Consider the following 18653-nt stretch of genomic DNA (forward strand, 5'->3'; position numbering starts at 1 on the left):
ATTTTGACATAACAAAACCAATATTTGTGATAAATTGTATTTGGTGCTGTTTGAATAAATTGATATAAAGGGACTTCATTGATATGAAGGAGTTACATTTAACTTCTAGACTTTGAATGGATAAGTGTTTTTCTAGAAATTCATTCTGAATTATGTAATTATATTCTGAGTAACAACTCTTCTCTCTACCCTTGGAAAAACTACAACTACAGTTCCTCCTTAATATTTAATCTGCAGTCTTTAATTTCTACTCATTTTGGGTAACCAGTGAGTATCTGACATTCCATGCTTCTACCCACTATAAATTAAGTTTACATTTAATTTCCCATTTTGTACTGAAGATATGCAATGTTCAATGATATGCTAGCCATTACACCATAAACTTGAAACAGAATAAATATTTATCGGTTTCTTAAAATTATATGTTTGCTCTGACTAGCAAATTAAGTTTGGGTTTGTCCAATTGGAGACCTAACTATCTGAAGATTCAGAAATGAGAGAGTTTCAGGTTACATGAGAATTTGCACAATATACAACCTATTATAGGTTTTAAAATAGCACAGCCTACACACCTCTTATCTTTCCTAAACCCATTAATTAGTATAAAAATAAAAATTAGCATTTGTGTCAGAAATTGTACCATTTAGCCTTTACAACAATCTTCATGGGGTTACATTCCATGATTTATGAACCCATACAATTAATTTGGTATACATATGAATTTTGTACCCAAGAAGATATTCCACTCTGAAAGATATACAAAGCATATTTGCATCCAAATGATAATCCAGTTATGATTTCAAATATTCATGCTTACGTGCAAATGCCATGAAAGGGACAATACCTGTTTCTTAGGACAATCAGTAATTTCCTTTCTGATACTCTTGTACTACAGTGGGAGAGAAGCTCAAATTGTTTTATCATCCATTTTAACATCTGACTAATTTTTGCATGCACAAAAGCATCACATATACAGTACTCTGGATAGTGTTTTATGCATTTTTGGCTCTCTGAAAGCTGAGGAATTTGGACTCCAGCCCTGCTATATGAAAAGATCAGTACCAGAGCTAGCAGAGAAACATCTGTGACTTTATGCTCCTGGTTTTAATTGTAATTAATTGTAATCTTGAATAGGTAAGTACCATAAAATATTTCTCTTGTCTGTTCAGCTGATACTTAAAAGTGTTGCTTATTCTAATTCCAGGATTTTGAAATAGTTCTGAAGGCACCTGGTGATATCACCTTATGGGGTCACAAGTCCCTAAGGCAGATCAAACGTGACCCCTAACATTTTACTCTGTTTTCTTCTCATTATTGGCTTCTACTAATGAAGATGAAGTAAAGTAAGATTTCTGCAGGATCATTAACTCATAATATTTACCATTATCTTATGCATGCTAAAGTGTTTTGAAAAACATTAGCTTCTCTCTAGACTGAATGTTCTGGTTGAGTAATTAAAAATAGAGGCACTCATTTCTATTAGAAGAAATCACAATCAGTTTTTCCATTCATATTTAAAGAAAATTCATTTAGAACAAGGTTCACATTCACAGACTGCTCTGTAACTTGTGATTTTAAAGGAATAGAGCTAATAAATACATTATCAAAAACCTCTTGTTCAAAAATGCATCACTATTAAACATTGTTTATGCAAATCTGAGAAAATGAATATATGACTATTTAAAAGCAATATATATTTAACTGGCATGATAGAAAGTGTTCTAAAATACTTTTCCAACCCCACAACAAAATGTAGTAACAACTCATCAATTGATTCACTCCAAATATCTTTATGGGCCTGGAAATAACATCTATTTTTGTTGACTTAAAAGCTAGACAATGAAGTGGTAGGTTAACCTGCTCAACACAATAAATTTAAAGGAAGGTCAGGAGGCCAAGATTAGCTCTACTTAAGGATAGATAGCGCTAGTACTTTGGAATACTACAGTTGTAATCCTTGTCATATGGAAATCACATGAACAGAGTCATAAGGCTTCTGTTATTATCATTAAATCTAGTAACTACTTTTAAGTCAGTTAAATAAATCATTCCACTCTAAATTTACTAGAAGCAATCATGAAAACTTTTTATTAGTTTAAAAAGAGAACAACTTTGGGTCTAAATGAGTTTTTAGCTGATAAAAACATATTTAAATATAATGTAGAAAATTGTTTCACTTGATCTTTTGACACTGTATTTTTACAGCCTTTCCTCTCACATAGTTTTACCCATGGGCCAGGAGATTTTTATACACTTTGCCATTTTAGTATATGAATAGCATATTAGTATATTTCATAGTATAGCAAATCACTATACATAACCTCCATTGTAATTTTCCAAGTCAGAAGGAGTAGGTGTTAGAATGAACTCCCTTAATAACAGTTTTAGGACATAACATGAAAAAGAAGGGTGGAAGGGAGGGAGGAAGGGAGGAATGATTCCAGGAAGGAAAGAAGGATTCCAGGAAGGATTCCAGAAAGGAAGGATTCCAGGAAGGAAGGAAGGATTCCAGGAAGGAAGGATTCTAGGAAGGAAGGAAGGAAGGAAGGAAGGAAGGATTCCAGGAAGGAAGGAAGGAAGAATTTCAGGATTATTCCAGGAAGGATTCCAGGAAGGAAGGAAGGAAGGAGGGAAGGAATGAAGGAAGGATTCCAGGATTCCCGGAAGGATTCCAGGAAGGAAGGAAGGAAGGAAGGAAGGAAGGTACTTTTTTTATAAATCTACACTTCATTTTTAGTAATAATGTGTTAGAAATGTTCTGAAGTTGGCCCAGATCCATGTTAGCCATTGTCCTGTGTAAGTATCTGTGAGCCTTTGGGCAATAGGTTTTCCAGACAAGTGAAAAAAATGGTGTTTGGAGGGGTTAATGATCTCATCCTTTCTAAATGCAACTCCACCAGCTCATTCCTCAAGGAACAGTCTTGCATCCTGCCTTCTTGTGTAGAGGACACACTGCCACAACACCAGTCATGAGAACTAATGAGCCTGCAGGGAATACAGGTTATTGCTGCTTAATTTTTCAAGAGCTTTATAAGACTGTGGGTAACTCACCAGGGTATAATTCCTCAAACTGTCATCACAGCTTGCATGAGTCACCAGCCTGTGGGGATGGCTTTGGTTACCCCCATGTACCTCTGGGAGCAATGCCCCAGACCAGCACAGAGTGCCCACTGAAGCTGCAATAGCTGCACTTGGAAGTGATGCTGTTTCCTTTGCTCCAGCCCCAAACAGCTCTTGAATGGGTCTTGGTCACAGGTTAGGTGTGCAACTACCTGAATGTTGGAAAACCAGGGATGAACCTTTCAGCTGTCATGGACACCTCGAGTGGTAGCAACCCCTGACAGGGACCTCACTGCTGTCTCCAGACAGGCCAGGTAAGGGGTGTCTGAATTGCTTTGAATTTGCAATCAGGGTGAACTTAATAAAGATGGGGTTAAAAAGTGCAAGTGTCTTCAGCCACCCCCCTCCATGGGAAATGAGGTATGTTCTCATTTCCTTTCACTCCTGAAAATATGAGAATATGACCACAAGCTGCACAGAATCTTTTTGGAAAGAAAGCTCATGGACCACTTTGCACAGATGAAGTGCTCTGATACCCCTCCTATTAAAATGACTGTCCTTGGCTTAATTAAAGGTGACTTTGGCTGGTGGGATGGAGCAGCCTTGCATGAGCTTGTAAGCTCAACCCCCCCAAGCTCCTCAGAGCATGGATGTGATTGTTCAGGACTATCCCCAGGCATAGTGAAGGCCGTGTGCCAGCACAGAACACACATCACACTCCTCTCCACAGCACTGGGCTGCAGGGTGGGGTTTGTCTCTAGAGAGGTTACACCACACAGCAGGTGAGAAACAGCCTGTCCTGCTGCAGAAAGGCCAGGCCAGATAGTAGCAGAAGGAAGTGGTCATTCCACCAGATATCAAAAAAATTTGCTTGCAAATTCAAGGTGGCTGAGCAAGGCGTTTCCTCACTCAGATTCTGTGGCATAATTGCAGGGATATTCTGTGTTGGGTTGCAGCTGAAAAGGCAGGCTGTCCAACATATCCCCCACAGAGCTCTTTCTGGCATTCTGGGCAGTAATCATAGCAGGTAGATATGGGGATTCATGAAATTCGCCCCAAAAAACCATAATGGATTTTCTATTATAGACAGACTCTAAGAAATTGTATCTGAGAGCAGAGCTGGCTTATATCTGCCTCTTCCAGGGCTGTACAGGCATATCACTATGGTACAACCCTGCCCACCCTGTCCTGCCTAGCTCATTGTGGCCCTAACCAAGCTCCCTGAGCTCTCAGGTCTTTGCAGAGGTGCTCTGATGGCCTTGCTCAGTAGGAGATCTTTCTCTTGATCCCTCTGCCCCAGAGACTGAGAATGAGCTGCCTCAAGAACACTCAGTTGCTGATACTAAATCCAATGAGTTTTAACCCATCATCAAGTTGAAAATGTCTTAGAGGTATTGCTGAAAGGAACTAATGATGATTATTAACCCTTTAAGGATGAGACTATTACGCTGAGTAACAACTGAGCATTAACACTGAGAGGTAAGATGTAAAATAATCAGCTAGCTGTAATTTAATGTCTTATAGTGTCTTCTCAAGGGCTTACTTGGCCACAGAAACAGTATGACTAAAATCCTAGTTTAATACTAAGTAGTCATTTTAGAGAACAGGTCAGTGGGTGGATAATCAGCACAGAAGCAATAAGAAAGTCAGTTTACAAATGATGTTATGGTAACATAGAGGAAAACATACATTCCTAAATTTTTTTAAATTCTCAATGTACTGTATGGAATTTCAGTCTAATTTAAGGCAAATTGGATGCCCTTGGCTAGGAAAGGAAAAGTACTCAGGGAGAAAAATGCTGTTTGAGAGGAGAGCCCATGAAGCTTCCATCCTCCAGATACCCAGAGTAGATGCTGGGTTTTGGATTTCTTTTCCTATAGTCAAAGCAAGAGAAATATGCATGCAAAGAGATGGCATTCTTACATTATGCAGCAGCATTAAAGTTGCATGCACTTAACAGAAACGTGGATAATAAAGCTGAATGAGATCGCTGTGCCCATCTTTTTTGGCCTCCCCTCCAACATAACAGGACTCTGCTGAAATAATACCTCTTTGAACCAGAAGAAGCTTTTAGTAAAGCTGCCAATCTCCATTTCTGTTTTCCACTGATAGAAAATTTGCTACTGCTACGAGAAAGTGCCATTTAGAGCCACTGTTGAAGTGTACTTTTCATTTGAAGCTGATGTTCCCTAGCTTTAGCTTTTAGTTGGTGAATGCTATTTTCTCCTTGTCTGCTTTATTGAAAAGACTCTATTCTGTAGCTCCTCTTTCCCATATTGATATTCTAGATTATGAACAAGCCATTTCCTCTAAGCTTTCAGTTTCAGCTCAAGGACTCTTCTATTATAAGCTGTACTATCCAATCCACTATTTATTTTCATCCCTCAGAAACAATATTTTTCTACATTTTTTTTAATTGGAACATCAAGGAATTATCTAATTTTATAGAAATAAATAGTTTGTATAGAAACAGATACCAAAGCAAAAATATATAATGCAATTATTACTTAATTATTACACCCTTTCTGCTGTCTCAAATTGTCAGTTCTCTCTGCCATCCATTAGGAGCTCAAGGTAAGTAGTTTATTAGCCAGAGTCCCAAGTTTTTTTACAGAATCCCAAAATAAAATATTTTAAGCAATATCTACATATATCTACAGTAATATCTACGTGTAATTATCTTTGAACATCTACATATAACTACCCCTCAGATGACTTTACACTTGCTCACACAGAAACACAGTCTATTGGAATTTAAAAAGACAATTCATGCCATTATATATAAGGTGCTCTTTACTTATTCTTTAATACACTTTTTTTTTCTGAAAGCTGGAATAATGATCATATTTTATTCCACATTATTGACAAAACTGTAAGATAATGTTGTGTCAAGGAGAAAATTATTTTACAGAAAATTCTAACATTACTGGTCTCTTTAAAAAAACCAAGTAAGTAAAAAAACAACAGAACAAGTATAAAAATTTCTTGAAAAGGATACATTTCATATTAATTGTTCATTGGTTAATTTTGTATGAGATTCTTTATTAACTGTATCCCACCCAAGTAATTCCATTATTTTGCCTAAATCAATGTCATACTGACAAGGCAGTAATTATCCAGGTCATCCCATTTACTTTGCTTTAGTTATTGATATATTAGCCTTCCTCCAGTCTCTTAGAATTCTAAGTGTTTTACAAGGCTTTAAAAATGAAAATTAGCAGTATAGGGACCTATTTGGCCAGTATCAAGGACACAAAATATTAAGAGCACACTGCTTTAAAATACTGATCTTTAGTAATTATTTTTGATAACATTCTGAGCCAGATTTAAAATAATATTCTCTTCCTTTTTACTGGGATTGGAAATAATTTCGTGGTGGTAAGGGGATTGGGGGTGTGATGAGGAGAGGGTGCAGGGTGGATCCTGAGAGAACTTACTCAGGACTTCACCCATGTCTGACAGAGCCAAACCCAGCTGGACTGAGCACTGGCCAAGGCAACCAGCAGTACTGGCATCTCTAGGGGGAAGAGATTTAGGAAGGAGAAAAGAAACCTGCCCAACAGCAACTGCAGTGAGAGAAGAGAGAGAGAGGTGTCAGAGGAACAGCCCTGCAGGCACCAGGGGCGGTGGGGAAGGAGGAGCAGGGCATGCTCAGGTGCCAGAGCTGAGAATCCCCTGCAGCCCTTGGTGAGACCATGGTGAGGCAGCTGTGCCCCTGCAGCCCATGGGGATCCATGGGGATGCAGAGATCCACCCACAGCCCATGGGGATCCATGGGGATGCAGAGATCCACCCACAGCCCATGGGGATCCAGGGGGATGCAGAGATCCACCCACAGCCTATGGAGATCCAGGGGATGCAGAGATCCACCCACAGCCCATAGGGATCCATGGGGGATGCAGAGATCCACCCACAGCCCATGGGGATCCAGGGGGATGCAGAGATCCACCCACAGCCCATGGAGATCCATGGGGATGCAGAGATCCACCCACAGCCCACAGGGTTCCGGGAGATGCAGAGATCCACCCACAGCCCATGGGGATCCATGGGGATGCAGAGATCCACCCACAGCCCATGGGGATCCATGGGGATGCAGAGATCCACCCACAGCCCATGGGGATCCATGGGGATGCAGAGATCCATCCACAGCCCATGAAGAGGTCCTGCTGAAGCAAGGAGATGCCTGAGGAAAGCTGTGTCCCTATGGGAACCCCACCATGTAGCAGATTCCTGGTAGGATCTGTGACTCTGTGAAGGACCCAGGATGTTCCTGAAGGACTGCACCCTGGAAGGGACCCACGCTGGAGCAGTTCATGAACAGCTTGGGAAAGTCTCACACTGTAGGAGTTCATATGCCTGGGACCTCAGTCTGGAGCAGAAAATAAGTGAGAGGAATCCTTCCTCACCAGAAATGTGTGATGAACTGACCACAGTCCGCATTTCCTATTGCCCTGTGCTGCTGGGGAGAAGGAAGACATTGTCACTAAAATTACTCCTGGGAAGGAAAAAAGGGCTGGAAAAAATATTTTAATTTTTGAGTCGATTTCTTATTATTCTACTCTGTTTTGATTGAAAATTAATTAACATGTTAATCCAGTCTGTTCTGCCCATTATAATAATTGGTGAGTATTATCTACCTGTCCTTGTTTTAAGCCTTTCATTACATTTTTTTCCCCCCTGCCCAGCTGAGGAAGGAAGGGTTAGAGCAGTTTTGATGGGCACCTGATGCCCATCTAGGGTCAAGTCCACACAAACCTTATTCTGATATGAGAACTCATAATCTGATTTTTGCCAAACTATTTTTTGAAAATGGTATCAATGAAAAAAAAAAGAATTATAAAGCAAAAAAGCAGCTAAAATAAAGGGAAGAGCAACTAGAAAAAAAAAAGTTTAAAAATCCAGGAACTTGATTGTCTGTCTCTTCTTTCTAACATCTTTGTTACAGTGGACATGCTGCAAAAAGGAATGATTTTTTGTGGATGTGTGGATGTGTAAGTGCACACACAGGCATATAACAGTAGGAGTTAGAAAGCATGCTGATTATTTAGGCATGGTGAAAATGACCTGAATAAGCCTAAATAAGCTAACATAATGGCAGAGTTTTTCCATGCAGCTAGCACTTTATTGTGTTGTGAAATAGAAACATACTATAGAAGCCACAAACAACCTAGTTCTCCTTTTATTTTTAGTTGAGAAGAGACACAGGTGTGGAAAATAAAAGTCTGAAATAAACACATGCATATTAACTAGGAAAAGCATACTAATATCTATGCTACTGCTGTTTCTCGAGTAGAATGCAAAAGATATGCTTAACTGAAGAAAGACTTATCAGAAGACAATATGAGAAACTCTGTGGATTTCTGTAGGAATTTGAGAGAGGAAATAAATTTAATGCATTCCTCATTAAAGCATTTTGTGACATGGTGCCTAGTATCTAAATACAGTGTCCCTGTCCATGTTCTTTTGTAGCTTTGGTTGAAAGAAGACAATTTCCTACAGCAATAGATTTAATACATAAGAATATCAGCCTTGATACTTTGTGGTCTACTCTGTGTTATTGCCCAGCTACAGGGCCTGGGACCCAGTAAATTTGAGTCCTTAAATGAATATGAATACCTTGTGGGAAAATAGTTAAACAAGTAAACTACCTCCTCTTGTTCCAAAACTTGACAATGTGTGTTCTATAAGGATGATGAAAGCATAATATTACCCTACCTCTCTAGGAACAGGAATGAAAATTCAGTCACTTGTTTGTTTTTGTTTTTTTTTTTAGTAAGATTAAGTAGAACTGTGAGTTATGCATACATGAAACCAAACCAAAATTACAAAATTTCCAATGCCACAATTTCAAAAGGATTTGGCTCATTGTGTAGATGAGAGTGCATTGTATTTGAAAACAGATATTTCCCTGGAATTTCTTAACCTTCCTTATTCTTTAACTCTGTCAAAACATGATATTTTAAAGAATTTTGGAAACTTTTGGGAAAGATAAGAAATTTTAAACATGGGAATCAATAAAGGCTTTAATAAAAGTCACTGTTAATACATGTGTGTGGAACACTGAAAGGAATAGATAAATATGGCTCTTTCTTTATTTTATTTGATATTTACTTTCCTCAGAACACTACATCTATAAAATATTGAAAATATAAGAAGTGTTAGGCTTCTGAAGAACGTGATATTTAGGAATTTGGAAGTAATTGTAGATTATTTTCCAAAAATTTAGACATTTTTGGAAGTAACTGTAGAGTACCTTCTATAAACACCAGCCTAAAGAATAAAGAAACAAAAGCAGCACACACAGAAAAAAAAAACCCAAAAAACAAAAAAAGAAAACATGTTTACTGACAGCTGCAGCTGAAAACATTCAAAACAAAGTAAAATATTTAACTAATGTTTATATCCTTTCAAATGATGTCTTAATATATCTAAGTATTATGTTCAATATTGCAGAATAATTTGGGATCCAATATGTCAGTGCTCATGCGTATGAGAAATATAACATTATACCAAAAAACAAGTGAGATCAAAAAGACTGCATGTAATTTTCAAGTTGTTGAACATAAAAAAAGATTTGTAAATTGGTCTGCGAGTGGCCTTGGCTCATATTCATAATATTTAATATATGACCTTGAGTAAGGACCTTTTTTAAACAAAACACAGCTTTTTCCCATCAATGAGTCAATGACAAAGTATATAGTCAAATGGTTTTCTGTTATGAAACTTATTTTTCCTGATTTTGGCTGTCCACCTCAACAGATTTCAGTCTGGATGATTTGAGTTAGTTTTGCTTTCTACTGAGCAGCCTCAGAGCCTCACTGAAGTAGTACAGTATGGGTACATCACCCTACATCAACTTGGCTAGACTATACTTCTTACAATATATCCCAGCAAGTTTATCCATAGAGGAATGCTCCTAGTTAAAGTACATGTCCCTGGCAGTTGAGAAATCAAATTTTTTAAGTATGAGAGAGCTGTGTTGCTTTTCCTGTAAGCCACGGTACTGGCTTAGGTGGATACAAAATACATCTGGACCATTTCAGAATGAAAAATACTTTCATTGTTTAACTGACCTTTCTTGAAAATGTTTGTTCTCTGGAATATTTTGAAACAGATTTTCTTTGCTAGAGAAACTAAAACATCTGAATATCAGCTGTCTCACAGAGCTGAGATCTCCTTTTCAGTTCTTCTAGGTACAGCATCCTTGAAGCAAAGAACAATGAAATTTATTTAGTTTGTTGTGTCTGACCACTGAGAAATCCTCTTTTGGGGTAATTGCCATGGTTTTAGTTTCCCCACTATGTACCACTGAGTTTTGGAAGCTCCTTTTATTAGCTTTGCAAGGGTGCTAAAGCATAGCCTTAATTGTGATGTTTGTCTGCAGTAACTATTGCTCCTATTGAAAACGTACAATTCTCCATTTTGAAATACCAACTTCTTGCTAGCTATTCGTACTAAGCGAGTCAGAATAGAAGCTACAGTAGAAGAAAACATACAAAAACATTGAATATAACTTATCTGCTGAATTTACATGCTTTTTGTACTATGTATTTTATACATTTTGCTTCCAAAGTGTAAAAAAACCCCAACAACTTAAATGGAGAGAAGTGAAATAGTGTCAATACTCATGGTGGTCTGTGTCATACAAAATAAGCCTTGCTGTGTTGTTCTATGCTGAAGCTGGTGATAATCAGTACAGTCTTTATGTTGAGACCTGGAAAAAAGAAATGTGTGTTCTCACTCCATTCAATACCAGCAAATCAAGCCTTGCCTTGGTAAAAGAAAGCTTCAGTAGCCTTTGATACTACAGCAGTTCATTGAAGGGCAATATCTTCAAAAGTTCCTTATTTGTGAGAACAGATTCCCATTACGAGCTCCCACTGGCACCATCTGGCCCAAAGTTAAAGGGAAAATGCAAAGAATACATATAGAATGAGAGCCTTTTAAGTGAGACTACAACTGAGGAGAGTTATGTATGATTGTACTGTAAATGCTGTAGGTCTTACAGTGGTCTTGGAAGAGCACATCTGTGTGTTTATGTGTCTGTGTGAGACACTGGTGTTTTTAGAAAAAAATGTTATATGTGATCTAAAATGACCTTTAAGTAATTTAGAGATAGACAGCTTGGCAGATAAGCTCTTAAAAATCTGTAAACTGTTTTACTATTACTGCCCCATATTATCTTTCTCCCTTTTTTAAGAGATAATGTGACTGTTTCAGATAACCACTAACCCAGAAATACGTTATTTAGCACAAATAATTAATTGATCTCAATACTGCAAAGGAAATATTTTACTAAAAGTAGTGAACAATAAAAAACATGTTTCTGTTGGGTTAATGTATTTTTTTTTTGTTTTGTTTGCATTTTTTCTTTTTTGTTGTTTGTTTGTTTTTGTTTTTTATGTTTTATTTTAATTACATAAAAATCTACTAATTAGGGTAAATGTATAGGGTATATGTCCCCAGGGGACACCACTGGTGACTGATCCCAGCTGAATGCAGCACTGTTCACCACCACCCTCTGGGCCTGACCAGTTCTTAACCAGTTCTGATCCAGCCAGTTCTCAACCCAGCACAGAGTGCTCCTGTCCAAGCTGTGGGCGGCCAGCTTTTCCAGTGAATGCTGTGGGAGACAGTGTGAAAGGCCCTGCTGAAGTCCAGGTATCAACATCCACAGCCTTTCTCACATCCACCAGGTGGGTCACTTGGTCATAAAAGGAGATCAGGTTGGTCAAACACGACCTTCCCCTCCTAAACCCACGCTGGCTGGGTCTGATACCCTGGCCATCCTGTAAGTGCTGTGTGATGGCACTGAGTACAAACTGCTCCATAACCTTACCCAGTACTGGGGTCAGGCTAGCTGGCCTAAAATTACCAGGATCCTCCTTCCCACCCTTTTTATGAATGGGTGTCGCATTGGCCAGTTTCCAGTCATCTAGAACCTCACCAGTGAGTCAGGACTGTTGGTAAATTATGGGGAGAGGCTTTGCAAGCTCATCTGCCAGCTCCTTCATCACCCTGGGATGGTTCCCATCTGGTCCCATAGGTTTATGAATACCCAAGCATCTCAGCAGTTCTCTGACTGCCTTCTCCTGCATAACAGGGGGACCATTCTGCTCCCTGACACCATCTATCTTCCCAGTGGGACAGTTGTCCTGAGGACAAGCTGTCTTCCAGCTAAAGACTGAAGCAAAGAAGGTGTTAAGCACTTCTGCCTCCTCCTCATCTGTAGTTACTAATTTTCCTCCTTCATACAGTAAGGAACAAAAGCTGGACCTACCCATCTTTTTACCATTAACATATTTGTAAAAACATTTCTTACTATCTTTTACAGAAGTCGCCATTTTTAGTTCAAACAGGGCTTTGGTCTCCCTAACCTTTTTCCTACGTGCTCTAGCAGCTCCCTTAAATAGTTCTTGAAAGAGCTGGACTGTCCTTCCAAGGATGATACATCCTCTTTTTATTCCTAAGTTCCTCCAAAACCTCCTTGCCCATCCAGGCTGGATGTTTGCCTCGTCAACTCGCCTTTTGGCACACAGGGACAGATAACAGAAGTGAAAGTACTTAAAATGTAGTTATATAGTGAATTTATGCCCTGGCATAATAGTGCTTTCCCTTCTGTATTCCTTTTTGAATAGTTTCTCTGTTTGCTTCTTTCACTGTTTGTGATTTGGTGCTTTCATAAAACTACATTATAACATCAGCATCTCTGTTCTGTGCCAACCACTCTGCTTGGATGCAAAATGAATTCTTAAGAGGTATAAATTTGTGCTTTGGAGATAGACATTCAGACCCACGTTGGCTTCAATGAAGGCTTAGTCTACAAGAGAGTTTTGTGAACACTTGTAGACACCGAAGAGAACATATTTTGAAATTTTCTACTTAAACAATTTTGTACATCAAGGGATAGGTCTTTGTTTTGCTGCATAAAATTGGAGTAAATCTTGTAAATGGTCAATATGAATTTAGCTAGTACTGTAATTGAAAATTTAGTATTAGTAAGAGTTTGGAATTGTTTTCCCCTTTTAGCAGCAGAGTTTATGGTTAAAATTTGAAAACTCCTAGATATGGCTTTGGGATTATTCTACAATTTTTTTTTAAATGATAATAATTTTACAGGTTATGATGTTGAAACCTTATTTGTTTTTTAAAGTTTGTCATGTTTTTGCATCCTTTGATCTTCAGCCTTCTACTCTGTTAAAAGTTAATGTGGAAAAGATAATCTTTAATTTTCAATTTAAGTAAATTCAAGTAAAGATAATAGCCAGCTGCTAGTCATGACCCCTTTTGAAAAAAGAATAATAATTTTTACCCAATTCCCTAAAAGTTGTAAGACTTAATAGCAATTAAAAAACTCATTGTGAGCAGAAGTGAGAAAATGGTGATAAGATCAAATGTTCCTCACAAAATAAAATTAAATATGAAACCTCAAAAGAAGTTTGCATAAAGAAAGGTTTCATTGCTGCTTTTTTCTCACTGATAGAGGGATTGGGTGAACATAATTTCTATGGGGTTTATTTTTATTTATTTTGAGATGGTGAGTTGGGCCTTCTGCTCTAATCAAGCTTCCTAACAATCACAGCTATTTAATCCTCTCAAGAAAGAAGACCTAATTGTGCAAGTAAAATTGACAAATCTTACTACATGCCTCTATACAATTCAGCTTGCACTGCAGCCTCTTAAAGGGCTTGACAAACACCTATGCTACAATTTGTTTGCATCTGCTAAACTAAATGCAGGTAAGAACAAAAAGCAGTGGGAGTCTGTGGGTCTTTGGATCTCTGTGATGAGGCCAGAGTCTTGAGACACAGAATCATGGAATCATTGAATGGCTTGAACTGGAAAGGACCTTAAAATCATCTTAATCCCCCTGCAACGGGCAGGAATATCTTCCACTAGATCAGACTGATAAAAGCCTGGCCTTGTGCACTGCCTGGGATGAGGGCACCCAGTTCTACTCTATCACATCCCACAGACTAAATAGGAAGCGTTAAATAAAGCTTACAGGACTTCTAAGTATCTGTAAAGAATGAAGTTCTTGATGCAGTGACTTATTCCAATAACAGCATTCTCATTCATTCCTGTCCAGGATGGTTACTCATATTAAACAAATTCTTGCAGCTACAATTGTTTTCAGCAGAAGTACAGTTCTTCAGCAACTTCAGAAAACTTAAATAAAACTCTTTAGTTAAATCTCTTTACACTACCTTAGCTTACAGTAGTTTTCAGGGTAGAATATGAAACACAATTCTGCAAAGTATACATGAAAGTTTGAGGTATTTTTGTGTCTAGAGACACGAGCAATCTTCCTAGTTTGCTTTCACAATGCACTGTAGTGCTCAACCCCCTTTCTAGTACTGGGTCTTCATCAGGAACTTGGGGAGCTAAGGGCATTTTACTAGACTGTAGATTAATTTTGTAACTGCAGGCCACAGTACCCTTCAGATTTTTAGAATAAGAAAAGCTTAAAGAAACAAGAAATCAAATCTCATCTCTCCCAGCCATGTCTTGTAAATGACTTCATATTTCAAAGGTATCCTAACTCCAAAACTCTTCTTAAACACCCAAAATATGAAGAAGTGATTAAAGAAGTCACATTGCATATACAGAATCTGTTTTTGTGCAAGCCTTGTTACTTTCCATTGAAAAATCTGTTAGTAAATGGAGTCCAGGAGTCCAGACCCTTGTGTTTTGTGTAACTCTTTATAAAGTGCTGGTAACTGTTCTTGGGAGGCCACAGAGCAGGTGTCTGTAAGACCAGGTTAAAGGAAACCTGGACCTGGATTTCCTCTAGTTCTCCTTTACATTTCCCAGCATTACTGGAGATGGTTGGTGCCTGGAAATTGAGCAGTCTTAAAAAAACATCCTACACATTGTCAGCCAAAGGACTGTACCAAAGATAAAGCAACTTTTAAAAAAATAGCTTTTTATAGGTGTAATTTTGCTCCATGGAGTCAGTTTTGCCACTCTGTTATAATGGATGCAATATTTCTAATCCTACCACAGTGGCTCCATTTAAAGATATTTCCTAGTGAAAACAATGGACCAATCACCAAAGTAAATGAATACTGTTGAGGGTGCTAGCTGAAAATTTCTAGAACACTTTGATTAAAACAAAATATATTTTATTAATAATATTTTACATTTTAACATTTGCATTTTAAGGTTCCCAGTAGTCACTTATTACAGAAATATCAACCTTGCTGCAATACCAAAGTTCTTTTGTCAGAGACTGCAAAACAACCAGGACAGATGTTACACAGAAAGAACAAGGATGCTCTCTGACACAAGCATCTTACAGATTAGTTAAAATATAAAGGTAACATGGATTTAGAATAGAAAGGAGAGCACAGGGAAACAGGCAAGTAAAGTTGGTCAACCTGATTGCCTTTGTAGCAGCACCTTGTCATGAAATTTGGAATGAACACCATGGAGAAGAAAACACAAATTTAAAAGTTGATCATACTGCAGCTTTGTGGTGGTTTGAGGGGAATTCTTCCTGAGGACAATGGAATATATGAAACATAAGACATAAGCACCTGTAAATTTTTGACATCATGATGGGTCAGACCTCGAGTTTGGGGTGAAAAAGAAGGTTGGGTAGAGAGGACTATAAAGAAAAGATACAGTTCACATTTCATAAAACAAGAGGAAGCATCTAGAAAAATAGAGGTATGTCTCTGTCAAAGAGTTTGACAATATATATGAACACTCCAATTGTATTTCAAGCTATTATGAACCAAATGAGATCACATTTGTTGGAGAAAATAGTTTAAGAAATCTCCAAATAAGAAAACAAAAATTACATCTAGAAATATAAAAATATTTCTAAATTAAACAAATGTGAATAAATTTGTCCTTTTAACTCATAAACAAGGACTAAGATTTTACAATTTCTATGACTCATACTTTATGTGATTGAAGCAATCCAGCACTAAGGTGACTTGTGTTTACACAGGGAACAATTAAATAAAATGGCAGTTTATTTTCTTGTGGCAACACTCTATCTGTCATTTCCATCTTGCCTCTAAATTTGCTTGCAAATTTCAGCCAATATTAGAAAGAATTTGCAGTGATAGATTCCTACAGATTCATGAAAGGTAAATAAAAGGGCAGAGTCTCAAACTACTGTCCCAGAGAACACTTAGACAAAGCACAACCTGTAGAGATTGTTTGGGAGCAGAGTAAACTTGTTTTACAACACAAATGTACTGATTGGGCAAGCAACTAGTTGCAAGATTTCCTGTGAACCCTTACAAGAGAAAGAATGGAGAGCAGTAATTTTATGTACTGAAGCATTAATGGAAAAAGGAAGCAAATAGGTAAAGAAGAAGGCTTCATTAGCACTGCTCAGAGATAGGTTTTTTTAGTATCTTAGGCAGAAACAACTTGGAATTCAAAAGAATAACTCTGCTCCTGAAGAGACATAAACCAATACTGTTAAGAGCATAGAATTGTGTGACAATACAGTTATGCTGTATTTCAGAGACTTAATAAAACTATTAAATATTTTAATGTATTGCAGTACCATAAAGTAATTCCTCCACTCTTAAAGTTATAAGACTGAGGTTAATTCATGATAATACATGGTAAATATTGACTTTTTAAGGCAAGAGTCACAAGACCCCTACATATGAGTATATATACTCATATATATAGGTGACAACTAATAAGTGAGCTCATATATGCATGGGGTAGCCTCCAAACAAACAATGAATATTGGTTCTTGTCCCCAGCTCACCAAGGCTGCTGCCAGGCTCTCTGTGCTCCTAGACTCTGATCTTCCCTCTCACTGTAGTCATGAAGCCCTGATATCTAGACAATAGGATGAAAGAGGATAATTTCACAGAGAAGCTTGAAATGACTTTCTGGTTCCACATCACCAGTTGTGCTGATGAGAACTAGGACCTAAAAATAAAAGCTAGATAACTTTGTTTTGCTTTTTTCTTTTTTGCTCTGGATTTGTTGTTGTTGTTTTGTTCTTGTTTTTGTTTTTGGTTTTGGTTTTGGTTTTGATTTTGGTTTTTTAAAAATTTTTTTTGTCAGTGAAGTAAAATAGTGTATTGAAAAAATTTCTAAGCAACACAATTATTTTGACATAGGTACTGCTCAGAGTGAAACAGCATTTTAAAATCTGTATGAAACTGAAGTAAATAAGGAGAATGAAGATCAGAATACAGCTTTTTTTCTTCTGAATTGGATAATATAAATGGAATTTTAAGCAAAAGTTAAAACCTCAGAAGAGTAGGATGAGAACTGTAAGTCATACATCTTAAGGTGTCACAAAGCTATTGACTGAAAATGTCTTAAAGCACATTTGGTCCAAGACAAGGGTATTTCTGAGACTCCAAAGTGATGTCTTGGCAATGCTTGTGCATGTTATTCCAAACTTAAGAGCTACACTTGTATCATTGAGTATCATTGATTTATATCCTGTTTTCCAGAAGTATTAACCAGATGTGCTAAAGAAAAAAAAGTCATACAAATGCACAAGTCCTAATTCTATCCAGGTACACTACAACATTCCCACCTGTGGAACTACCTGACCAGAAAAGCAGAGAGAGAGTCACTATGTGACTTTTTACAGGGTAGACTTTTCCATCTTCTTTGCCTGGAAGTATTATAGGACCTCTCCTCTTTTGCATTATTTAAAAATAAAAGTACTGTCGACATCATATTGCAATCTTAATTTTTGAATTACCATAAGAATGTTTTTCCTAAAAAATATTCTGAGCTCTGATTATTCAGTGAAGAAAATGCATATTTTTAATCCTCTTCATAAAATTCATATATTAAAATAGTTTTATTATTGAATTTGCATTACTCCTGCAAAGCCATCATTAAAAAAATCGTTCATATAGCAGTAATAGTGCCTAAGCCATTGGGAAGACCAATAGACTCAGGGACAAATCAGATAGAAGAGAGGAGACTGGTAAGGAATTTGATTTCTTAATACAAGCCATGGCTCAAGAGATACAGGAACTGAACTGTATTAATCAGTCTGTGTTCTGAATGAAATTCAGAGGGGTTTTTTTGAATGGTGATTATTGAGTTCCACCACCAGTCTTCTGTAACAAAATGTCACAGGGCTGAGGGAGATAAGCTGCATTTGTGAGACACCACTCTTGACAATGCGTTTTACTGCTAGTATGTCAGAAAACTGAATTCAGACAACAACAAAATCTTTACCTGTGAAAGGAAAAAGAAGCAACAAAAGCCTCAAGTATCTGTGTTGTTGAGAAGATCTGAGAAAGAGGTCAGTAATGAATTACACACAAATCTGAGAGCTGTTGCTCTTTCAGCATCACTGCAGAGTGCTTTAATACCTGCTATTCAACTGTTGTTTTCTTCTGGTGCTCTTACATAAGGAAGATTTCCATTCCTACCAGCCTTGCTGTTGCTGTCACTTCTTTCATCAAGCTAATTTTAACTTGAAAATAACACAAAATGATCCAAAACTTTGAGGTCAGCCTCAGATTGTGTGAAGATGAACTCACTGGTATCTAGACGTCCCTTATAACATAAGTTTTTCTCATATCCTATGACTTTAATTTCTTTAGCAGAAGAAAGATCAAATTACCATGAAGTTTCTT

Source organism: Erithacus rubecula (assembly GCF_903797595.1).
Source record: "Erithacus rubecula genome assembly, contig: SUPER_Z_unloc_4, whole genome shotgun sequence".
Lineage (NCBI taxonomy): Eukaryota > Metazoa > Chordata > Aves > Passeriformes > Muscicapidae > Erithacus > Erithacus rubecula.